Source organism: Monopterus albus, unplaced genomic scaffold, assembly GCF_001952655.1.
Source record: "Monopterus albus unplaced genomic scaffold, M_albus_1.0 scaffold181.1, whole genome shotgun sequence".
Classification (NCBI taxonomy): Eukaryota; Metazoa; Chordata; class Actinopteri; order Synbranchiformes; family Synbranchidae; genus Monopterus; species Monopterus albus.
In genome coordinates this window covers 783,421-807,419 of record NW_018128061.1, presented here as the reverse complement: position 1 = coordinate 807,419, position 23,999 = coordinate 783,421, and the positions used below count along the sequence as shown (strand labels likewise).

Here is a 23,999-nt window from a genome sequence, read left to right as displayed (position 1 = left end):
TGAAATCTCTCATTTACAGATCAGAGCCTTTCCTGAGGCACTAAAAGTTGTGACCAGGTGTTTCCTGTTTGCTTTGAATGGCCTTGGAAACATTTGTAAATGAGTGATTTCAGTTTTTGAATTTGAAAACATTTCCCATACATAGATTACTGATTGGCGAGCAAAAATGGCAGTTTTATCTATTTTAAGATAAATTCTAGAACACCAAAAAAGTAAAGGGGTCTGAGTATGTCTCATGTTGTACTTGGAGAAAGACTGGGAGATAAGAAAGACGTTATTTTTCCAGAAAGGTTAACCGTTTTAGATCTTTTGTGAAGATACACATTTTGTAAAATGTCTTGTAATCTCATGTGGCATGGGCCTGGTGTTTGGCATGGTACAGAAATAAACATAAAAGAGGTGTTAATATATTGTCGGAGGTAATGGAGCACCAAATGACAACAACTATCTTAGTGTGCTTCCCTCTGCTGCCCCTGCCTGGGCTTCGCTGGCTGCTCCCTGTAAATGATCCTTCCCTCCTTTCCTCCTTCCTCCTCCCCTCAGTCCAGCAGCTGGCCCATTCCTCAGTGTTATTATTGGATTTCACAAAGCCGGGAGGGGGCATATATCACATCTCCCCTCTTCACCTCCTCCCCTTGATCACACTCATTCTTTCATTCATCTTTTTCCTTTTTAATAACTCCCTCTCTGCTCTTTGGCCATTAATAAAGATGAACTCACTCCGCTGTCGCCTCCTGCCCTCATCTCTCTTCCTCAGTCGTCTCCTTCCTCGTTGCACTTTGTTGACCCCCTTCCTAAAATCTTTTCCCTACCCCTGTCTCATTTACCTTCCTTCTTAAATTTTCCTTGATTGCCTTTATTGTATCTCCTTCCTCCATTCCTGAGTTCACCCTCTTCCTCCCAGTCTGTAAGAAGCTCTTGTCTTTCCTCCATTCCCTTCACCTCTCTTTTCTCCTTCAATTTCTCTCTGTCTGACACAGCAGTCCATCATGTGCCGGGCTCTGGACGCCGGCCTTCCCCCCTGACGCTCTCATTCATCAGGACTTTGAGAAGCAGAAATCACTCTCTCCTCTGCTCCGCTGGCCGCTGCCACTTATTGCGCTATCCATCACACCTGGCGGATGATCAATAGGAGCCCTTCCCCTCTGCGCCTCCCTTCCTCACCCTCTGCTTTCACCACATCTCTTCCTCGTCCTCCTTTACACCTTATTTTTTCCACATCTGGTTCTTTACAGCTTGGTTTTATGTGACAAAACCGAATTAGTCAGCCATTTTAGCCACCATCATAGTTTAGTGTGCATGCTAACCTTTAGCATTAGCACTAAATGCAGAGTGCAGCTGAGGCTAATGGGGCTGGATGGATGGATGGATGGATGGATGGATGGAGTACTTAAGTAAAATTGCAGTTACAGCAGCTAGATCACAAAAGCAAAATGAGGAAAGTAAATATAAATAAAATTGATCAAACAAAATCTAAAATGAGAATAAAAAAGTAAAGGTAGGATGATAATGTTAACTGTATTTATTGCAGGTATTTGATAATTAAGTAAAGTGTTGGACAAAATCAAACTTTACCAGATGATCACTTGGTGTTAGAGTTCATCCTGAGGGGAGCATGAATGACCAGGTTATAGAAAAAGCTGAAATCATCAGTGCTGCAGCCCATCATGTAAATGTTGATATACAGTGAATAAGTGCAAACTTTGACCTGCTGAGAATCCATCGCATTCTTCAGGTTATCCTCGGGTGAACTTGAATGTCTGTACCAGAATTCATGACAGCTGATAGTTGTTGAGACTCTACAGTCTGAACACAAGTGGCAGGCTGAGCGACACAGCAAAGCAAAAAGGTGATAATTCTCTAAATATGAGGAAACAAAGGAAGCCAGCTGAGCCATTTTTATTGCTGGGGACCTTGTTTTCAGGTCCTAACATGTTCAGCAGCAGCCTGAATTAATGTTGTTATTCCAGGGATCCCTCTTCACGTAGGGTCCAGTTAATGGGGCCAGGCAATAGGAGTGGCTAGCAGTCGCTATAATTCTACTGAGAGAAGCTTTGCTTTGTAAAACTGATTTGTTCAGGACAGAGGAGTCGTTAAACAGCCTCCCACATCCTAATGCCTTTCTAATCTCCTTTAGTATTGCTAATTCTTTTCGTTCTGTACCACCATTAAACTTTTTCACAGGTTCTTGGCAATGAATTGAATTACTCTGGATGTATCGAGCAAACTAACCATAAATTGGCCTTTGTTGCCCACACTGGTGAAGGTGGAAGCTGAGAATACACTGGTTAACTGGCTGCAACAGGGAGTGGAAATGCAAAAAAAAAAAATACTGTTCCAAAGGATTTTCATGATTTAACCAAGTCTCAGTTTGTGTCTGTCGTGTGTTAATTTCTCTGGAGTCACTGTGAAGAAAGGGCATTTGTCAACATTTAAAAACCAGGCTTATTTTACAGCAGATGGAACATTTTTCATATGTACTTTCACTACTTTTTTTTTAAGTTTTACATTTTTATAGTTAAGTTTTTTTCCAACATGACATCAGGGACAAAACCGTGTAACAGTCTTTTACATTTGTTTGTTGATTTGTTGAATGTAGGTACTGCTCCACTTTGTGATGGTTGGCACTTTAATGCATCAGGGGCCATAAAGTCTGTCGTAATCTTGGTCTTTTATGAACCAGAATTATAAAGTTCATTCTCACTCATTTGTTTGTATTGAGGATGCTTTCTGTTATTTTTATATTTTCATATAAAGTAACTATTTTATCACACGAACAAGCAAGGACATACAGTAAGTCATTTCTGGCGACCTTGATAGTTACAAGCGGACTACAGATCTATTCTGTTCTGACAGAATGTGCTTTAATTCAAGAGTCTTTGAAGAGTCTGGAACTTAATTTTCAGAGAAGTAGTCGCTTAGCTTTGTCTCTCAAATGTAAAGCTAAGGGAGGCAGAAACTAGACCTCTTCACCCGTCTGACACACATTTACCACCACTGCTTCTGCCGCCGTTGTGAAAAATGACATGACCCCTTATCACAGCGATGTGTTGGGGACTTGGTTTTCGACACGAAACCAGGCGGGTGAACCTGCCAGCAGCTCAATTATCTGTCATTAGCAGCCAGTGCCACACAGATGCAGGGTAATTTGACAAGCTAAACTGATGCTCTTTCATACTGGACTGCTTCATTGGACATGAGTAAACATATTCTCAGGCTAATGCATATAAATAGAAGAGCTATGTTTGAACAGCTGAGAGACGCTGAAGGACAGGGACGAGTGGGCGGTAGACAGAAATAAGGGGTTAGCTTTGATATAAGTCAGGAAATTATGTCAGATTCTGACAGCCTGGTCAGGAGTTTCTGTCATGGAAAAGGCTTGTGAGTGGCACCAGACCTTGTGATAATATCTCTGTAGGCATACTGGGGTGATCAAGGGTTAATTTTTTCTGAGCCTCTTTTCTCCCAAAACTGCTTGTTCACACTGATTGTGAACTTTTAATCTGAACTAATCCTGAGGTCGCCTATGTCCGCTTCAACCATCTTATCTCTTTGGTTCTCTCAATGATTAATTCATGATTTGTGTGTTGGACAGCAGGCAGGTGCAGACATTAGCACCCTCTGTACTCTTTAATCTATCGGGCAAGGAAGGCATTGTGCTATTAAATTGTACTGCATTATACAGAGAGGTTTTTTTTGTTATTTACTCTGGCTTCACTGATACAAATAGCATGGACAAAAGAATTAAAACATCTCTCTGAAACACTTTCATTGGAGGTGGAACATTATCACCTTCATTAGGTAAAGATTTAGTGCAAGACTATGTTAGTTTTAGCACGGTGTACCTAATAAACTGACATTTCAGTGTATTTTCACTGACTTAATTCCAGGTTAAATCTGACTCCATGTTTCAATGTGTTGGGGGCGAGACAGCAGCCAGGACTTCCTAAAAATATTGTATAAATAAATTCATTAATTTAATTTCCAGAAAATTGTCCAAAAAAACCCCAAAAAAACAATTAATATGCAGCATGGGGGTGCAGTGGTTAGCACTGTTACCTCACAACAAGAAGGTTCTGGGTTTGAGCCCCAGCCGACCCCGGACCTTTTTGTGTGGAGTCCGCATGTTCTCCCTGTGCCTGCATGGGTTCTCTCCTCCAAAGACATGCAGGTTAGGTGGACTGGCAACTCTAAACTACCCCTGGGAGTGAGTGTGGTTGTTTGTCTACATGTCAGCCCTGTGACAGACCGGCAACCGGTCCAGGATGGACCCTGCTTCTCACCGAATGTCAGCTGGGACTGACTCCAGCCCCCGCCACCCTATTCAGGAATAAGCAGTATAGATAACAGGTGGATGAATTTCCATCTGTAGCCCTCTGTTGGTGTGCACGTATTATCTATTATCCTCCTATACCCAGTGACTAGGCACTGTGAACTAGCTATGCCAGGAAGACCCGTACAAAGGAAAGGGCTTGGACCAGATCAGAAGATTCTAGGTTCGTAGGAGCCGAGAGGTGAACAACCACAGTGAGACAATCAACACAACTTGTAGTAAAACAGTTGAATTTACTACAGATGTTGTAAATGGGCGTAAAGTTCACATGCATTTAGGAAAATAACATTAACCAAGGGTGAGTGTGCATACAAACAAAATAAAGAGGACCAGTTCAGTCCCTTTTTCAGTGTATATAAAGTCTATTCAAGTCCCAGGTCAGTTCAATGTCTTTTGTTCAATGTCCTTTTCAGTTCAATGTCTTGTGACCAGTTCGGTCACTAGTTACCACTTTGTTCGATTCCTTGGGCAGGGCTCGCCATCCAGTACTGGAGAGAGGTCTGTTCTTGCTGTTGTAGAGCAGCTTCGAGTTGAATCCAACCAAAATAACCTGACCAATGCAAAACAAAGGCAACGGTGTGGGTCCCCAGTTCTCTGTTGGTGCACAACTGTCCCTCAGCTCAATGCCTCCGTTTCACACGGTTCTTGAGCTCGGTGTGCTGCAACCACACGTGGCTCTCAAGCATCTGATGCAATGGCCAGAGACCAAACATCCTGTTCGGTCTCCAGGGAGGGACAATTAACCTTGGTTAATGTGAGAGCATAACAATTCATCTGGTTGGCTGCACACATTGTCACAAAACACCACTGGGTAATTGTACCGGTGCGCTCAACACTTTTCAACGCTTCCCAATGATTTCCCAGTGAACCCGCTTCCAACCTATACTAGCTCCCAGTCATACTATGAAACTAGCAGCCATACAGGGCCCCATCTGCTCTTAGCACTGGGTTACACATCCACTACCATTATGGGAATATCAGGAGATTCTAGTTCTCCAGTCTAGTCCCATTAAACATTGCAGGGGAAGAGACTGCAGACACTGAGATGACACAATGAGTGATAAACAAAATGATGTGGAAACATGATGCAAGTATGCCATTTATTTTTACCTAACTCATGTTTTAATTTGAGGAGTGTTACGCTCTCCTCTTGGTTCCACACCCATCTGATGTCTTCATCTCTGTTCAAGTTATGTATGTCACAATCCATTGCACTGTTATGGAAAGATTCAAAATGTGCTTAAAAACAGGTGGATGGAAAGACACTGAATGTCTCATGACTCCTACTGTTGTTTACCCTCCAGTCCTCGCTGTATTTTTTAAAATATGCAGGGAGGAAATGTTCTAGCAGAATTTGCAAGTCTTTAAAAGAAAGAAAAGACCGAACGGGTATAAGCAGAGAGAGAGATACATTAGCTGTGTCACTCTGCTGTCGTTGCTGCCCTCCGCCCTGCTGCCTGTCAGCACTCTGAGTGAGGAGGGACACTTCTGTCTGACACATGGGGATCAGGTGGGGGGAAAGACATCAGGAGAAATAACGAAACAGAGTGACAGAGAAACAGGAAGTGACACACAGGGCCAGATATGTTATTCAGCCTCTCATCACCTGCACATCCTGTGGGAAACCTCTTGTTTGAGGGTTAACGGGTTGGACACTGAAGGGCTGTCACTCTGTAGAATGAAGTGTAACAATGTGCTGTCAGCTTCCGGCTGCTACTGACTGCTGCAGGAGCTCAGCTCTCCCTCAGAAATTCAGTCATCTGTTAATGCTTTAATCGGCAACAATAAGCCATTAGTAAAGTCAGCCTTCAGGTTTTCATTCAGCCAGTGTACGTCCTCCTCCAGCATGACGGTGTTTTTATCTAGCTCTGTCACTCAGGTAGAAATCCTCCAGTGGTCCAAATAAAACCTTTTTATGGTTTGATGTTTGAACACTTAATGACTGTCAAATAAAACCTTTTTATGGTTTGATGTTTAAACACTTAATAACTGTTGTTTTTGTTAATCAGTATGTTTAGATTCAGGTGTGTTTAAGCTCTTTTCCAAAAGGTAAGTAGTAGAATTAGTCCACTGAGACTAACATGGGCTACAGCCAGGTTACAGGTTTATTAGATTACTATTAAACTGAGTTTGAGATGTTAATTTACAGTAGATTAGAAGATTATATCACTAGTTGGAGACCCAGTGTAATAACACAGCAGGCTGTACTCGGATCTTTTATTGAAAAATTGGTTACAGTTGTTATTGCGTGTCTATAATGTTGGCAGTATTTTCCGGTTACCCTGAGTCATCCTAATCAATGCTGATACCGTATGCTAATAGATAATGGAGTGATGATAATGGAGTATATGCTTTGACTTCCTTGGATATAGAAATGCAGTGGAACAGAGCAGGTGATAGGATGCGCATTACAACCATGACTTGGACTTGCAAAAAATGACTTGTGAGTATCTCTGGCTCTTACTAACAGCTTAGAAATCATACTACATATGAGCACAATAAGAACAACATGTGGATTTATTGTTTTGCACTGTGCTTTTCAAGTAATTGACACGACAGTCCTCATGAAATGAGTTCCTCTCTTCTTTCCTTTCCCTCCTGGCGACCTGACTCCTGATACAGTGTGACATACAGTATCAGGAGTGACGCAGTGTTCAGACTGACCTGTTGATCCTCACGTAGTCTTGACACAAGCCAGGGACATTCCACTAGTTATCCTGGCACTCTCACTGCTAAGTATGCATACTTATTTATATGCTTGGGAATAACCCAGATTTCTTTCTTTCTCCATGTTGGCCACTATCAGGTTTTCTTCTTTTTTTTTACTCCTGAGAACATGTGGCATCAATTGTTTTTTGGCTACATTCTCCCACGTTAATCCTTCTTCGGGTGAGAAGGAGAGAAAGAAAGATGGGAGTGTCAGCGAGGAAGCACATGGCAGCTGAGGGTCATTAATCACAGTCATGACAGAGAGAGAGGGAGATGGAGGATTAAAGACATGAGAGATGGAGCGCAGCAGACATGGCAGGAATCTCTCCCCAGAGATGAGATGAATCAACCCCTTTCAGCGGCCTTCGCTTTGTTGTTGATATGAGGCTGTGACATCACATCCTGAAGGGCTCTGAGTCAGTGAAGCAGCAACGTCCTGGTCAAAAGCGAGGGGAAGTGAATGCATCATAAGACAAGCAAGCAAACACGCAAGACTCCTTTTTTGCAGTCAAAAATAATGATGTTGCACTTTGTAAATGTAAGACAGGTGTTCATGTTTTTAAGCTGGATAAGAAGGTGACTAGAAGGAAAGCCAATGCGAGCTGTTCAAAGTCTCTGGCGAATTTGGTAAAATCAAAGACTGACCCTGAAAACACAAGATACACAAGTTGATGTTTTTAGATTCCAGAGTATATGATATAGTCTGTTATCTTCTCCAACAGGCTAACATCTCCTACACTTTCATCTTTCTCACCAAATACACTGAAAGAAACAATATTTAGCAGTTTTTTCACGACATAAACATTATGTTATTATTTGTAGCCAGCTGCAGGGAGGTGTACTGAACTACACAAGATGTCTTATAGCAGGAGCACTTTATTAGTTTCATATATTTTCATGAAACAAAGTCTGTGCTGAGTCAGTTCTGTGTGTGTGCACGCAAGCATTTTTACTTGTTCACTTTTGGTTTCAGATTTTTTTGTTCTTAAAGGAGAGCACAAGACCTATGACTTACAGTGTAGGTACAGCGTGTATGCAGTAACAGAAAAACCCCATTTAATTTCATTTTTCAGCTTTTATTGGAAAAAAGGTTCAGAAAATGTGTGTGTGTGTGTGTGTAACTCCTTTCTCTTGCCCACATTTCCAGGACTCTGGGCTGCTCCACTGCGGTCGACTCCTCAATATAAACCAGATACTTGAAATCACGATACTTTATTATTCTGGCCAACTTGCAAATGTGTAACATCCCTTTGCTCCAAAAGTGAAACAGATTGCATGTTCTGTATATATTTTTCTTGCCTCGGGCTGAGATGTCGGGGTGGAAAAAAAAAGTCACAGTATGATGAATGCGTTCTGGCCAGAGGAGAGTGGGTGGTCTGTATCTGTCAGCGCTGCTATTACAGCAGACAGTGCAGTTACAGGCCAATAAGCTGCACTATCATCACCATCATCCACAGCAGATCTCTTTACAACAGCTCTCAGCTGTCCACGTCACAACCCTGACAGCACAAACATGTACTTACCCAGAGAGCTCTGCACTCGAATGTCTTGCATCAGAAAATATTTGGTTGTTTCACTGCATGTTCTTAAAGGGGCGGTTCACCCAAATGACAAAAGTAGTATTTGCTTAATTGTTCAAGAAAATGTCAGAAAATAATGAAAAATACTTTTGTCCAACCAACAGTCCGGGGGCCCAGCAGTGACATTTGGGAGCCTGCAAGCAATCAAAGTTATGGCATTTCTGCTTAAAATAATCACTTCTCAAATTTGTTGCGGATTAATTTTTTTGTGTCAACTTATCAAATAATTGATTCATTGTTTCAGCTCTGTTTAATAGGCAAATGAGAGATTGTTCTTTAACCGGCAGCTACCTTCCACTCTGGAGGTACATGAGGTGCATAAGCAGCTAGCCTAGCATTAGCCTAGCATTAGCCTAGCATTAGTTGCATTGTCTGCACGCAGGGACACTTCCACCAGCTTTGGTTCTGCCCCAAATTAAAAACTTTCTGGATGCTCATATTTGATTACTAACAAAAGCATTAAAAAGAAACAATGTCCCAGATTTCTTGGCAGCCATATTTGGCATAATCTATTTCTTACTGCACCCTTTTAGCCAAAACTGAGCAGATACACTCTCTTGTGTCCATGTACTGCAAGTTTGTGTGGATACAGCACAGATGGACTCTAGGTTTATCCCATCTTTTCATCTGCTGGGCCATTCAGTGACTTTTGTTGTTCTTTTTTGATGGCCTGTTTTGCATCAAAAACAAAATTATAAAAAAAAAAAAACATGTACCAGATATCAGCCCTATCTCTAATAAAAAATGGTGGAGTAATGTCGTGTTGCTAGAATTAGTTCAATATATTTATCAAATTTGAAACTTAAATCTCTCAAATATAGTTCCAGAAGGGAATTGCTAACACACCAGTATTGCAATACAGCTAATAAGCTCTGTTGCAGCCTTTTCCATCAAGATGGCTTGCTATTAGCTTGTATTAGCATATTCAACCGCATGAATTTGTGTTTCTAAAGTCTCCAAAATGAAAGACAGTGTGACATATTCTTGTAGATTTACTTTACTCCTACAAGTAAATCTACTAGGTGCTGTGATTCATTTGAAATTAGTTTATTTTGCCGCAGCATTTTGTAATTTTAAAGCGGCTATAAACAGTATTTTAATAATAGCAGTGTATCTGATAACTGCGTTTTCACTGGAACAACTTTCTACCAAAGAATCCCACTGAAAACTCTTTAAAGCCTGTGTTCTGTGCAGTAGCAGGGACACTGGGTCTCGATGGAATATCTCAACAACCTGTGCACTGACATTCATGTGTTGTTTTCCAGGAAACATTCTGTTTTTATGGAAGAACCACTGGCTGGGAAACTCAAAACAGGAGAAATAAAGGTAACAATCCTCCTGCTCTTTCACAGCATCTTCCCTCTGTTACTTCTTGTTTTCTTGGAGCTGTGACGCTCATTCGCTGGAATTTTTATGAGATTTACTGGAGCAAAACGACACCAGGCGTTGTAATTACTGAGCTAAACAGTAGAGAGCTGCTATCAAAACAGTGAGACATTGGTTTGTAGCGCTGATTCATGGCTGTGAAAACATGACACACACCCACACCCATACACTTATAGAGGGCAAATGCAGGCAGCACTTTGTTATTTGTGAGATTGGGCAGGAGAATAATGAGGTTACCTATGAGCCAATTCCACTGTGTTACATTAATGAGGTTGCTGTCTGCCACTGTAGCCAGCTACAAGGACACACTCATTGTAGATCACCTAGCATTATCTGTCCTCTGTCACTTTCCCTGGCATCCACAGAGAGCTGCAGAGAGAGTGTAGCCGAGCGTGGAGGTAGACTGTGCCACTGCTTTATTTCTCTCTGCAGCTCATGTTAGATGCTCTGACAACACAGCATTGATTTATAGCTCCTGCAGACAGACACGGCCAGCAGACGAGCGCAGTGCATGCTTTGCACTCACGTGATTGATTATCCTGTCTGCCTCGTATGTGACATTTTTGAAATGTAATCTCTCTAAACAGCATGAAAGGTGTGAGACCCCAGAGAAAACAACCCCCCATGTGTATCCTTGCCTGTATTGTATTAGCATACTTTTGCTCAGGATTGCCAGGAAATTGAATTCCCTCTCCTTTTGCAAAGTCGTCCCCGGGATTAAACCATCACTGTGCGATTTACTGTAACCTCACTATAAACTGCGTCATCTGTCTATTCAGAGCTGATTGATGTGCCAGCAGGTGTTCTGTGTCGCCTCATTGTCATGTCATCATGTGGTACGATTCATTTCGCTTACGAAATGATGGCAACGGTGCTGAATACAGTGGAGGATGTTTGCTTGGCTGTAGATTAGAGAGAGACACTTTAAAGTGTGTAGGATCACAAAGTGCAGAAACTCAGGACAGAAATAAGTGCAGGTAAACAGAAAATAAGCAAATAAATTCCTATAAAGGATTTTAAATTAAAATAAGAATAGCATACAGCACTTTTGATGATGATGATGATGATGTTAAACTAATAGTGCAGTACTGTCTCAAGTGAATTATTTAGCAAAGTCAGCAATGTATGTAAAAGAAAATGATACCATTACGATGCACCAGAACAGCCTGTTCCCATCCTAGGGCTTCAAATACACTTTCTCAAGTACCTCAAGTACCCTGTGAGATGCACAAAGTCTTCAATAGAGAACAGTGTTAACCCACTATTGATGCCCAGAGCAGCTGGTCCAGTCATGCATTTACAGTGATGCAGTATATGAATGGAGTGATGAACGCTGTCGACTCACAGCACAAAGGTTCAGGGTTCAAGCCCCGGCTGACTCGGGGCCTTGCTCTGTAGAGTCTACATGCTCTCTCTGTGCCTGCGTGGGTTCTCTCCGGGTGCTTTGGCTTCCTCCCACAGTCCAAAGACATGCAGCTTAGGTTGACTGGCGACTGTAAATTGCCCGTGGGAGTGTGTGTGGGTGTGTGTGGTTGTTTGTCTACATGTCAGCATTGTGATAGACTGGTGACCTCCATCAGTATTTGATGCCTGGAAGTGAGAACATGTTGGAAATTATATAATATAATACCAGTTTGAATGAACATCTTTTTGTATTAATCTAGAAATATAATACTAATATAGTATAAATGCTACTGGGTATATTACAACAATATGTTATATAAAGTGTATTAATTTATAAACCAGTATAAAAGCTTCACTGCCTCATTTAAAGGACAGTTAATTATTTGCCAACTCTCCAAAACAGTGATTTTTCCAATCATAGCTTAGCAACCATAACCAGGCACAAAAGGCCTGTCAAGCTTTTGGTTTCCTAAGACACTGAAGGCTGGTGTAATGTCAGGTTCATATTACAGCAGTAAAAAAAGGCTTTTTATTAAATTCTGCTACCTTGGCTGCAGTACTAATGCTTCCATGATTTCCTGTTGGATGTTACTTCTGACTTACTAAACTGTTGATGGTGATTGCTAAAACTACCAGAATAACACCGTCCTTTGAAGCTTCCGCACTGACGCGATCCCCAGCAGCGACAACTCTGGCACCGCTCCTCATTTTTCTCCCTGTGTTTATGTGTGTGTCTGCCTCTGTGTAGCTGATGATAAATGAGGGCTGCAGACTCTGAGAGAGCTCACAGAGGAAAGAATAATGGGTATTTAAGCACACTTGTAAATTACCAACACATTTGTCTTAGACTGTCCCCGTAGGGATGTGTGACAGCACAGCACACAAAGTATATAAAGCTCACATACATCTGTTCCACATACCCTTACTGGATCCACTGACATCACTTAAATACAAACTGTCACGCCATGTACTATAATTCATACTTTGACAAAGCGCATAAAGCAGTCTTTGCTGTTTTTGCACCTGCATGTGCGTGTCTGTTGGACAAGGCCTGTCTCAGCAGGTGTGTGCTGGGTCACACAGAGTGCACGGCATGCTTTCCTCTAAGTACTGCAGACAAGCATGCTGGACCGCCCGGTGAGAAAATGGGACTTACAGCTATCTGTTCCCCTGCAGCATGCTGAGCTGCGATTCTGCAGTTATGTGCTTCGATGAGCTGCCCACATGCTATCTGCCGCTTTGCTGTGCAAAGGTGTTCGGCCTTTGGGATGATGATGGTGAAACGTTTGGCATGTTTAGTGTAGGTTGTTCAACATGTAGTGACAGCAAGAGATGGGCGAGATTAGTGAGAATAAACTTAATTATTATTAATTACTGATTGAAATGTGAATCAGAAAACAACAGCTCAGTTCTGAACTTGATGACTTTGCTTTGACTTTTTGTTGGACAGCATCCTGCTAAATACAGAGTTGTTTTGAGTTGCCTGCCAAAGTTGGGATCATAACACAGTTTTGTGTTTCTCCAGCCGCAACCTGCTGAAAGGCTTCCAGAGAAAAGCCAGAGCGCTCCAATTCATCATCCTCATTCATAAACAGTCATTAATGTTTATGACAGGTGTCGTGACATGTTTACGACAGCATTATGTCTGCTTTACGAGGCCACTGTCAAGTCAGCTTTTACGACCGCGGCGCTTGGAGGCAGCGAGGGGACCGCTGGCAACACGTCAGAGAGGTTCTGGGATGTTTAATCAGTTACACGAACACACTCACAAATAAAAAGCGAGAGCAGCGTTTGGCAGGGAAGTCGGTCTGTTTGACAGGGATAGTCATCAAACGTTCTCATTAAACTCTCTGGATCCAGGCTCCCCTGTTCTTGAGGGCTTTTATAGGAAAATCACTATTCTCAATTTGCTAGCTGTTGTAAAAGTTGTGTTCCAGGTAGTGGTTGTGGATTCTGGTGGGGGTTAAGCAACACCACAGCATCCCCCACCCTCCTGCTTTATGGCGTGCTGTAAAACTGTTGGCAGGTCGACAGCAGCAGTATCTTTTTACTCAGCTACTAATTTAAGGATGGAGATTAAGGTTGTGAATTGCATTCATGGCATTGGCCTTTTGTGTTTGTTGATACTGATGGATGGTTTGGTTTGACGCATGTACAGCAAACGGCACCGTTGTTCTTCTTGTGCTGTTGTGTGCTTGCTGTGTTTTTTCAAGTAGGCCTAACACGCTATCTGAGGATGAATAGCCATGCATCACTGACTTAATTCAGATGAATTGTATGTATATGACACTCCTTTAAAAGGTTTTATAAGGTTTTGATAATGACATTATTTTATTCTGAATAAATCAGTTACTAAAACTTTATAAACCATCAATAGGAACTTTTTCTGCCAGATTGTGGAAAATCCCTCTGATTCACTACCTAAAACTGTTTTACTAATAACTTAATAAACCTTTACTGATGGGTTTCCTACATTTATAATGGCATAAGAGGTTTAAAATGGTTATTTTTACAACTTGGAAACCCAGAATGTGTTCATGCTGACTGATCTATTAATTGGCTGTTTCTTAATGACTAGTTATAACTCATCAACCCTTTATAAGCGAAACTTACAAAGGGTTTTTATGCAGTTTGTCATCTACAATTGTATGAAGAGAAACACTCCATGATATTACAGAAAGATGGCAGCACTGGTCATTTGTTCAAACACTAGAAATGACTCATGTTTACCTTTTATTTTCCTGACCAGTCATCTGTGTTTGAAGCAAAGGCAGAAGCAGCATATTGTTTGACAACTGAGACTGAAGGATGCATTATCACCAGACTGTGCAATTAATCCTACAAAGCCCAGGGCTGCATCAAATGCTGACATCAAACTTTCGATTTCTGTAATATCCAAACATGGCAGATGCTGAATGGTTACACCAAACCTGTCAGGTGCAGCACACACAGAGCAACATTTATTTGGAGCTGTGTTTTCTGGCCACCTGATGAATCAAAATCTAATGTTCACTCTCTTTTTAACAATCTTTCTCTACCAACGCCTGAAGGAAATATCTAACTTTTTTTTTTTTTTGCTGAAAACTGCTAGCTCTGTGTCTGCAAACAAGGTCAATGGGAAGAATGAGACTAGTAAAGTAAAAAGTAAAGTTGTAGACCACTAAAATGCCCTGTAGAGCCTCATAAAGGTGCAGAGTCAGTTACTGTTTTACATGCAAGCAGTCATATTGATCCATTGTCAATATTAAAGTATATCCATCAAGGCAGTAGATCAGACAGCCCCCACATTAAGTGTCTCTGTGTTGGCATCATGAGTCATCTCACTGGTTAGTTCACCAGGTCAGACAAAGCTGTACTTTCATAAGGTGATGAAAATGACCTTATAAGTATGAGTTCTTGTTGAAGCAGCCACGTAGCACTTCATCCAACCGAGTCGTCATCTTGCTCTAGTTTTAAATATTTGACAATGTTTAAATCTTTGTCCAAAAGCTGCATCAGTTGAATGGTTCACCTCTTTATTTCCTCTTTATTCCTTTACCCTGTATTAGCATGTCAACAATACAAAGAGTATCTCTCTTTTAAATAGCTAATCTTTAAGTTGAAGTACTGTAGCGGCTGTCACCGAGGCTTGGACATGCATTGCCCTTCCCTGTACACTGGCAAGCACTTTACAAACAAACGTAAGCAGTTTTATTGATAGGGTAATCCTAGACTGATTAATGGCCCAATAATCAGCTGTAACCTGCAATAAATCAGCCACTGATCAATACAACCTGTGCTCTGCAGCCATGGCCAGATCATTACCACGTCACTGTATATCTACCATTAGCGCGGGAAGGCTGAGTGCTAAAGGGAGGCAGGGAGTGGAAGGAAAAACTGCTTCCTTTCTAATGTGTTGGAAATGGGATTGATAGAGAGGTCATTTTTTGATTTCATTTGTCTGTCAGGATGCCTTTCTCCCTCTCTCCCCTTTCAGTCTGATTAATGGCTGTACAGCACAGGCAGTGATAAAGATGGAGAGGGGTGAGCAGGATGTTAAATTATGATAATGACAGCACAATTAATGACACTAGGAGACATTATTCTTCAGCCTTTTGGCATTGCACAGCTGCTAGTGGTACTGAAGATGTACTAATGCTGTTAAAGGTTCACTCTTACAGATAGCGACATACTGCAGACAGAGCGATAGCTGAACTGAAATGGTTCCCAACAAAGTCTTAGAGATACAAAAGTAAAGACTTCTTTGCAATGTTGAGACTGAATCAGTGAAAGCCCAAAATAACAACACTGTATATTGTAAAGGTGTAAAAATTGTAGACTGGTGAGGAAGATCAGTGCTGGTTTCCCATGTCTGGCCGTCAGCATCGGTTTCTCTGAATCATGACCTCAATATCGCACTAACCTTAATCAGCTGGTTATTATTGCAACCATGACAACAAAGGTCCCTTAACCTTAATGAAGTAATAATTGTAAGCCAACCTGCAATACCTTCTTAACCTTAACCTTTTGTCTTGGCCTAACCAAACCTTAAAGGTTAGTTTGACCGCTAGCAGTTAGGTGGAGCAGTGTGTTTACAAGTGGGCTCATAGGTTGTTTGTATTGTGTTTTGTCACAAGTTGCACGAGCATTGTGACATGCAGCTAGTTTAATGCTATTAGACAAGTGGCAATGTGCAAATAAATACAGCGGTGTGTTCACAAAGGCTTTGAAGAAAAAGACTGAAAGCTAGCAAACATGGACTGCTCCCCATGTTTCTCATAGTGGGTTCCCTCACTTGTGACTTTCCCTTGTGTGTTTTTTTGATCAGTGTTTTTATTGAAGATATAATGTAAATATACATACAGTAACCCTTATAACAACAGTTTTTCTCCCATGACTATTCTTAGCAGTTTCCCTTGTGTCTTAATTCCGCCAACGTAAAATGTGAAGAAAAGAGAGAGGAAACGTGTTTTTAAAGATATGAGACATCCTTTCCTCTGACCAAAACATCCAATCACCAACTGATTTTCGATCAAGAGGCGTGTCAGACTTTAAAAGACTTCTGTGAAGGATGGTCTGCTCATGGCTTGTTCGGCAGCCTCCTTGCTCCTCAGTCCTCGCTCCTCAGAGCAGGAATAAAAGCTTTGGGACATCCTTGATCCTCAATCAACCAGAATGACTTCTGGGTTCAGCAAAAATTGGGGACTAAGGAACAGCCATGAGAAGCAGCCATGGATGTAAATAATGTAATCTGTCCCTTCATTTTCTGCCATTTATCCGGAGTCAGGTAGTGATGGCAGCAGATTAACCTTTCCCAGCTCTTTCTGGGGATCCTGAGGTGTTCCCTGACCAAATATATAGTCTCTCCAGTGTGTTCTGGGTCTATAACCTGGAGCTTCCTGACAGTTGGACCTCCAGTGGCAGGTGGCCTACTCAGATGCCCAAAACCACTTCAACTGGCTCCTTTTGGCTTGAAGGTCATGAGATTTGTGTTGTGACCAAAAGAATGAGATGGGGAATACATGCTCCACAGTGCAACTACAGGGGTGTGGGATCACAAAACATGCTTTTATTTTTTTATAGTGGTGATTTCTAACAGTTTGGCAAGACACAGACAAAAGACATCATTGTTCCAGTGGGGGTGTCACAACAGAATACAGTATTTTGCATCTTTCTGGATTCCTCCAGTATGGTTGTTTGTAGTGCATTGCAAAATGGTACATATGCATAATTGTGTGCATGCACTTGAAAGATGATGCTTTTGTGTTGCTTGCCTTAAAAAAAAACCTTTCTGCTTTCCTCATTTATTTTTTCTTTTTGAAATATTATTTTGTTGTATTACTGTTCTTAAACTTTGTTTTCCCTCCTCAGGCCGCTCCCTCTACTATCAACCTAAACATCCATCATCAAGTTTTCCTTTTTTCAGTTCTGCCTTTGCATCTTTTTCTGTCTCTGAAATCCTTTTATGCTGATTAAGATGTGAGTCCAACAGGCTCTATTTCAGGGAAAAAGCGAGTAAGAGGGGATTCATCAAAACCAGTTCTTGGACAACTGAAGTAAGAAGTAGATGAATTGGCTGGAACTAGATCTGCAGCCTCTTGTGTCTGAGAGCAGGGGACAGGCTGCTAACTCAGTCAGTCTGTGTTTATTTATAAAACTATGAACTGTGGGTGCCTGTAAAACATGATCTAAGCTGTTATATTCTATTGTCCTCTGCACCTGCTGCACAATCTAAACCTCTGTCCTGTGGCATCTTTTTGCTTCAGCCTCCTTACCCACCTTTCTAATTCTGTCACTTCCTTGTAAAGTTGTTCATTTTTTACATTGTTCTCTAATATATACTGAAGAAATTAAAGCAGTCTCTAACAGCTGAAACAAAAACTAGAATGTTTTCAGGGTTATGAAAAATACAAATAATTACCCATGTAGGATTGTGCAGAGAAGGATGTTAGGGGAAACTGCTGGTCAGAGGAGGAGGAGTTGACCATGGAGGCTGCTTCACGAATATGAGACCCTGAGCTGCTGTGTTGTTTCTCTGATCCCTGATCAGTCCTGCCACTGAACAATGGAGGGAGCAGTGTGACCTTTGTCTCATTGGTAGTTCATAAATGTGATTAGCTTTTGGATAGTTGTTAGTCAGTGCTAGCTAAACTGTTGTGACTAAACTGCTTTTGCAGAAGTTCTTCTTCTTCTGCCATTTTTTGCACTTACCAAACAGCTTCAGGTTCATTAACACCTCCTTTTAGGACTGAGGTGAACTGATCCTGATTTGAAATGGGAGTGTCTTAAATCTCTCCTGGATTTATCCCAAAACAAGACACTTGAAATGGGGCCTAAATGCAGGGCTGGATTAACCTCCTACGGGTCCCCGGGGCAAACTAATTGTCTTTGGGCCCCTACTGACGCCCTCTGCACTTGGCATTCTCGTTATTTTCCCAGACACTAGAAACGATAGTACTCTAGAACTGAAATGATTAATTAGTTGACAAAACTTTAGACCAGACAACAAGTTTGATAATTGAGTAATTGTTGTTATTTTTAGCAAAATGATAAAATTAACTGTTACCAGATACCAGCTTCTCAAATGTGAGTATCTGCCAGTTTCCCAGTTTTTTGTGGGCATAAAGTTAATATTATTATTTAGACACAAAAGCAATCTGAATATGTTAACTTGGGCTTCAGGGAATAATGATTGCCATTGTGCTTTATTATCTGACATTTTAAATACCAAACAATCAGTCAGTTGATAAAAAAATAACTGTTAGGCGTGTTGACAATGAAAATAATTGTTGGTTGCAGCCTTGCAGCGCTTCTATGATGGATTAATACCACCTAGCTTTAGGCTTTCTTTGTGTTAATTACACAGAACCAATAAAATCAAGTTAATAAAATACAAGTTTACAAGAAAAGACCACAATATAATGCTAGATTTTCACACAAGACAGAACTACAGGATGGAGGACCTGGCACAGCTGATAATTTCTACCAAATCTGTGATTATGTAGACAGATTATATGACTTGAACCTGGGGGGGTCAGTAGTTTACGCTGTAACAGATGGAGACGAGCAGTGGAGAGCTTGGGTCATGAAACAAGGGAAATAAGGATCAAATCAACTAAGTAACAGAGAAGAGGATGTGCCGGGGTAAAAGGAAGTGAGGATGACAAGGTGCATGCAGAAGAAGAGCATGTGGGTAGATGAGATAAAGAGGAGGGGAGGATGGAGAAGAAGAAAGGTAATTTGAGCAAGAGAGCCAGTAGGAGAGGTTGAGGCAGGGCTGACAGTGGGCCATTCATCCTCCATGCTAGAAGAGACAAACTGCTGGCAGACAAAGACAGGCCCCATAAATCACTTGGCAACACACACACACACACACACACACACACACACACACACATGAACAGAAAACACACATTTCCTACAGCTCATTTCAACACGGTCTATTTTTTCATTCTAGTCATCTGGGGGTTGTTCTTACACTGACGTAAAGTACAGTTACTCCAGCGCTGTATATACAATACAATTCTAAGGTACGTTCACTTGAGCATTGTGTACTACGTGTACTACCCTATATTCAGTGGAAAATATATTTTTTGCTTCACTACAGTACATTTATTTGACAGCTACTGTTACAAGTTACTTTCAGGATACGATTTGACATAAAATCACACACAGTTAGTTTACTGATAAAGATTAAACCAGTGCTTTTCAGAATTTTTCCCTTTCTGAGCCCACTGTCGTGTTTCAGATGTGAATGAGTTGATTTCTCCTATAAATGTATTATTGGATTTTATTTAAATAATAATAAACATTACTTATGATAAGGATACTTCTTCCCCTGCTTTGGTCACTTGATTTCTGTTGCTTCTATGTATGTGGGGAAGTAAAGAGAGGCAACAAATATTTCTGTAACCTTTTGGATTTTCCGCTCTCAGTCCAGTATTACTTTGGTGGCAGTGGAGCGGCTGGGTTGTTTGGTTGTTCTTCCTTTCCCGTCTGTCTGCGGCCAAGGCCGGCCGCTGTCTGGCTGATCGACCCCCGCTCTCTGCGGGTTCTGTCACTCACAAGCCTCCCACTTTCCTCCCCCACCCAGAGAGGGTGAGGAGTGCCAGTTCCTCTTTGCCCAGCCCTGACCTCTGTGCTGACATGCATGGCATGTTTTGACAGCGGGCTACTCGCTGGGCTGCCGGGCAGGCCGCGGAGCTCCCGCCCTTGTGTTTTCACTGGAGGAGGTTCTTTTTCTTTTGTTATTTCAGTGATTATTAAGGTCTGACCTTTCTGAAACGGTTAATTAAACGAAGAGTGAGGATATGATTCACTCAGCAGCTTCATCTATGACTCTACAAAAGAAACCTGCCCTGCCTCGCCTTTCAAAGCTACTAATCAACTTTAAATTATTTCAATTATTTTAGTATCATGGATATTAATGGAGACATTTAGTGCTGGTTCAAGCTTTTCAACACTGCCAAGAATTTAATTGCTGGAGAAAAATGGAAACCCATGAGATGTGGGCAAATTTGAACTCAATGAATATAGGCAATAAAATACTGTATGTGCTAGTTCCTAGACACAGTAGTATACCGTGTATACTCATCACCACTAATTGTTTAAATCTGGGAAACCAGCAACACTCATCACTGCACAAGAAAACACTGCGCATCACTACAGCTTGCTAAGTCCAGTTGGTCAAAGGTGGTTCACACGTGCCAGACTGTGTGGTGGTGTATGGATCACAGATCATTCGTTGCACCACTAGTAACAATCTTACAGTTTATTTTCCATCCAAATACATCTGGCTAACCTGAGGTTTATTTTAGAGCAGCCGTTCTCAACTAGCGGTCCGAGGCCTCAGACTCGCCTTCTGGTGCCAGAGAGCATAACACATAAGCTGAGTTGATTTCTTTTGTGTTGTATTTTTTTTTTTCTTCCAAATTTTTTTGGGAAGGTGGTCCTCAGAATTTTTTTTACAATCAAAAGTGGGCCGTAAGTTACAAAAGGTTCAGACCCTGTTTTAGAAGGTGGATTCCTGAATGGACCCTGACAGGATGCATTAGTGCCCGAGGGTTTGGGTCTGTTTCAGCCACATAGGTCAAACTTTAGGATTGAAATATGTATAATCTAATTTATTTACAACTGTATGACTGTTTGTTTTCATTCAACACAATTTGGCTATGCAGTTTACATACTTGTTTGTATTTTCAGATGATATGTTTTCACTGTTGGCGCGTTTGCCAACTTGTATTGCTACCTTGGCTAATGTTGGCCAAAGTTGCTAGAGTGTAAACTTCTCAAATCCAATAAACACCAGGACAGAGCCTCTACCATTAGCAACCAGGATGTTGCCAGGAGTGTTGTACACAGTCATGCACTAGTTGTGAAAGGGGCTTTTTTTTACATAACCTCTAACACAAACTAATCAGAGGTTAGTTAAAGTTAGTGCTTCTTGGCCATAAGCGCTAAGATCCTACTATAGCTTGTAAGCTAGTTAACCAGATGCGGTAATGATGCCAGCTAATGCAAACAAACAGTTTCACTGCCTGAGATTCACTTTCATTACAGCCACATACACAACAAATCAAATCAGTCAATTAAAAGCGCAACAAGTGGCCTTTCACTGAATTACATGTTGTCAGTTTTGCCTTGGGTGAGTACAGCTGAATTAAACTTTTGGTTCATTAGTTTCCTAACACCGTGCCAACCAATGGCAGACAGCAAAGACTTTGTGATAGTTTGCCAGTGCAGCCGCAGCCAATTACATGACTCAAAAGTAGAGGCATTAATCAAATCTTTAGTACGGTGGCAGACATCAGATTGCAGAAAGCTGCAAAACAAATATGTCACTGTCAGTAAGGCCGTACAACAGGCATTTAGGGGATTGCATTAAGTCGATGGCTCAGCTGAATAACAAGCTAAGCTAATGTGGAACAGGGGCCTCTGGAAACTATTTGCTTGACACGGTGGGAGGCAGAGGGGAAGAGAATGGAGGAGTGAAGCTGCCTTCATTCTCCTATCCCTCATCTTCTACCTCCTCTTAACTCGCTCTTTTTAATTCTTTCCACCTTTTGTCTTTTTTATTTAAGCTGACAGGCTGAACTGGAGGGCGTGGGACAGCCAGTGGGGGAATAAGGATCAGACAACAGTGGTAGCAGTGAGGCGACAGATGAAATGAGATAAAGATGAGCAGCAGGATGAGCTGTAATGAAAGAAACAATGGAGGTGGAGGAGAGAAAACAAAGAGTGGGATGGTGTTAAGTAAAAACAGAGATACGGAGTTCCCTTGTGTTTCTGGAGAGATAGAAGAGGCGGAGTTTGAATGTTATCTTGGAAGCGCTTGAGTTAATTTACGTTCATATAGTATGAAAATAGTGTGTTGTGACAGAGGAACCATCACACTTTGTAGAAGTGAATATGAAGTTCTGTTTAACAAGGAGCCGTAGCCTCCTCCTGCTTGCATCACACTGCCTCCCTGATTTCTCCCTGAACTCTCCCTGTGTCTGTGTCTATGTTGTCACAGTGTAATTAGTTGTGCACAGTTTTGGGCAATCTCTACGTGGAGGCCTTCATTGTGCTGCGATTGTCTGCACTCACAAAAAGTCACCGGCGTAGTTGTGTTATGAATAAAGAGAGCTTGAGGAGAGACACTGATCTCCTTGATCCCTGCTCATAAACAAAGTACTCCAGTGATTTACTGTGATCACACTCAAGTCTTTTTTTTTTTTTTAAGTATTGAAATTGTTGCAGCAGGACCAGAGATATTAGCTTCCTTATTACATCCTTACTTGTATAAACCTGGTGCCTTTAACCCACTGTGCCACTAAGCTGCTGGCAGCTCAGTCAGAGACTACATCTTAATCCTGCCCATGCCAGATGAGGAGAAAGGACTTGAGGAAACACATTATTAAGGCCATAAGAATCATTTCCTCAGGTCCTTGATCTGAAGCATCCAATCACCAAATGATTTCTGATAAAGGGGTGTGTCAGTTCATAAAAAAAACAACGTATGTACAAGGGGTGTGTCAGTTCATAAAAAAAACGTATGTATGTCTTATGTATCCTCACTCTCGTCTCCTCCAGCACTGTCCCTGCTTCTCAGATCCGTTATAAGGGACTTGGAACGTCCTATGTCCTCAGTTGACTGGAACACCTTCTGGGATGGCCAAGGACCATCTACAGAGGCAAGATTTTATAAGAGACATGAGATGTAGCCAGAGATTTGTGTGTGTTGCCTCAAGGAAGTCACTGCTCCAGCACACTACATGACCTCCTGTAAAACCACACCTCATGTTAATGATTGAGTTTTAGAGGTGTTTACCCCCCGTTTTCAGTCTTTACTCCAGCATAAACGAACTAATTAGAGTGGCCTTAAGGTGCTTGCGCAGGAATTTGACCTTTCAGGAAAAGACCCAAGTAAATTAGGAACAAAACTGCTGACAAAGTGCTAAACTAAGTCAGTTACCTTTGAGTTTATTAACCTATAAATTGATGAGGAGTTTCAAACTAGCACTCTGCATTTACATCTTGTATCCTCACTGGTGCCTTATCAGTGGTATCACCTTGATGGCATATAGAAGGGACGGCATGGGATGAGTCCGTGCAGGAGTTTATGGATCAATAACTGTCACAGCTCAGGAGCCATATGATGTGTAATGCTGCCTGCTTAAAAAGATTATGACTGCACTGTGGGTGCTGGGCTACTGTGGCTACACAGTATGAGTGTGTATGTGCACGAAAAAGAATAAATTACAGGGTAATGATATTAAAAGCACAAAGTCGTTAAGACACAATAAATCCACTCATGGCTTCTACAGCCTGTCCGCACGCTGGGTAATTAAATTAGATTTATAAGCCATATTACATCATTGCTAGATACTTCATCCACCCTGAGCTCCTGCACCGTCCCTCCATTTTGCCCCGCTTTATTAGACAACCTGACAGCTGGCGAAAAATATGGGTGAATGTTTCAGGTCCCTGGCTGCGAGAGCTCTGCGCTGGGTACTCTGTCTTCGCTGATGTCAGTCGCGTCCACTGATAATATATTAAGCGCTCCACTTCTCTGCAGAGCGGTACTGTATAGTAGCAGGGCTGCCTATGACACCGTCAGACAGCTT

General features: G+C 41.6%; 1 protein-coding gene across 2 annotated transcripts in view; it reads left to right on the top strand.

Annotated features, from left to right (window-relative positions):
- The window catches only part of LOC109969782 (zinc finger protein 703-like), a 68,699-nt gene that overhangs the window by 5,444 nt on the left and 39,256 nt on the right, over positions 1–23,999 (top strand). For both annotated transcript variants that reach the window (XM_020616928.1, XM_020616929.1), the window contains exon 2: positions 9,888–9,948. The gene's annotated coding sequence lies outside the window, so the exon portion shown is untranslated. The remainder of the gene's footprint in view (positions 1–9,887; positions 9,949–23,999) is intronic.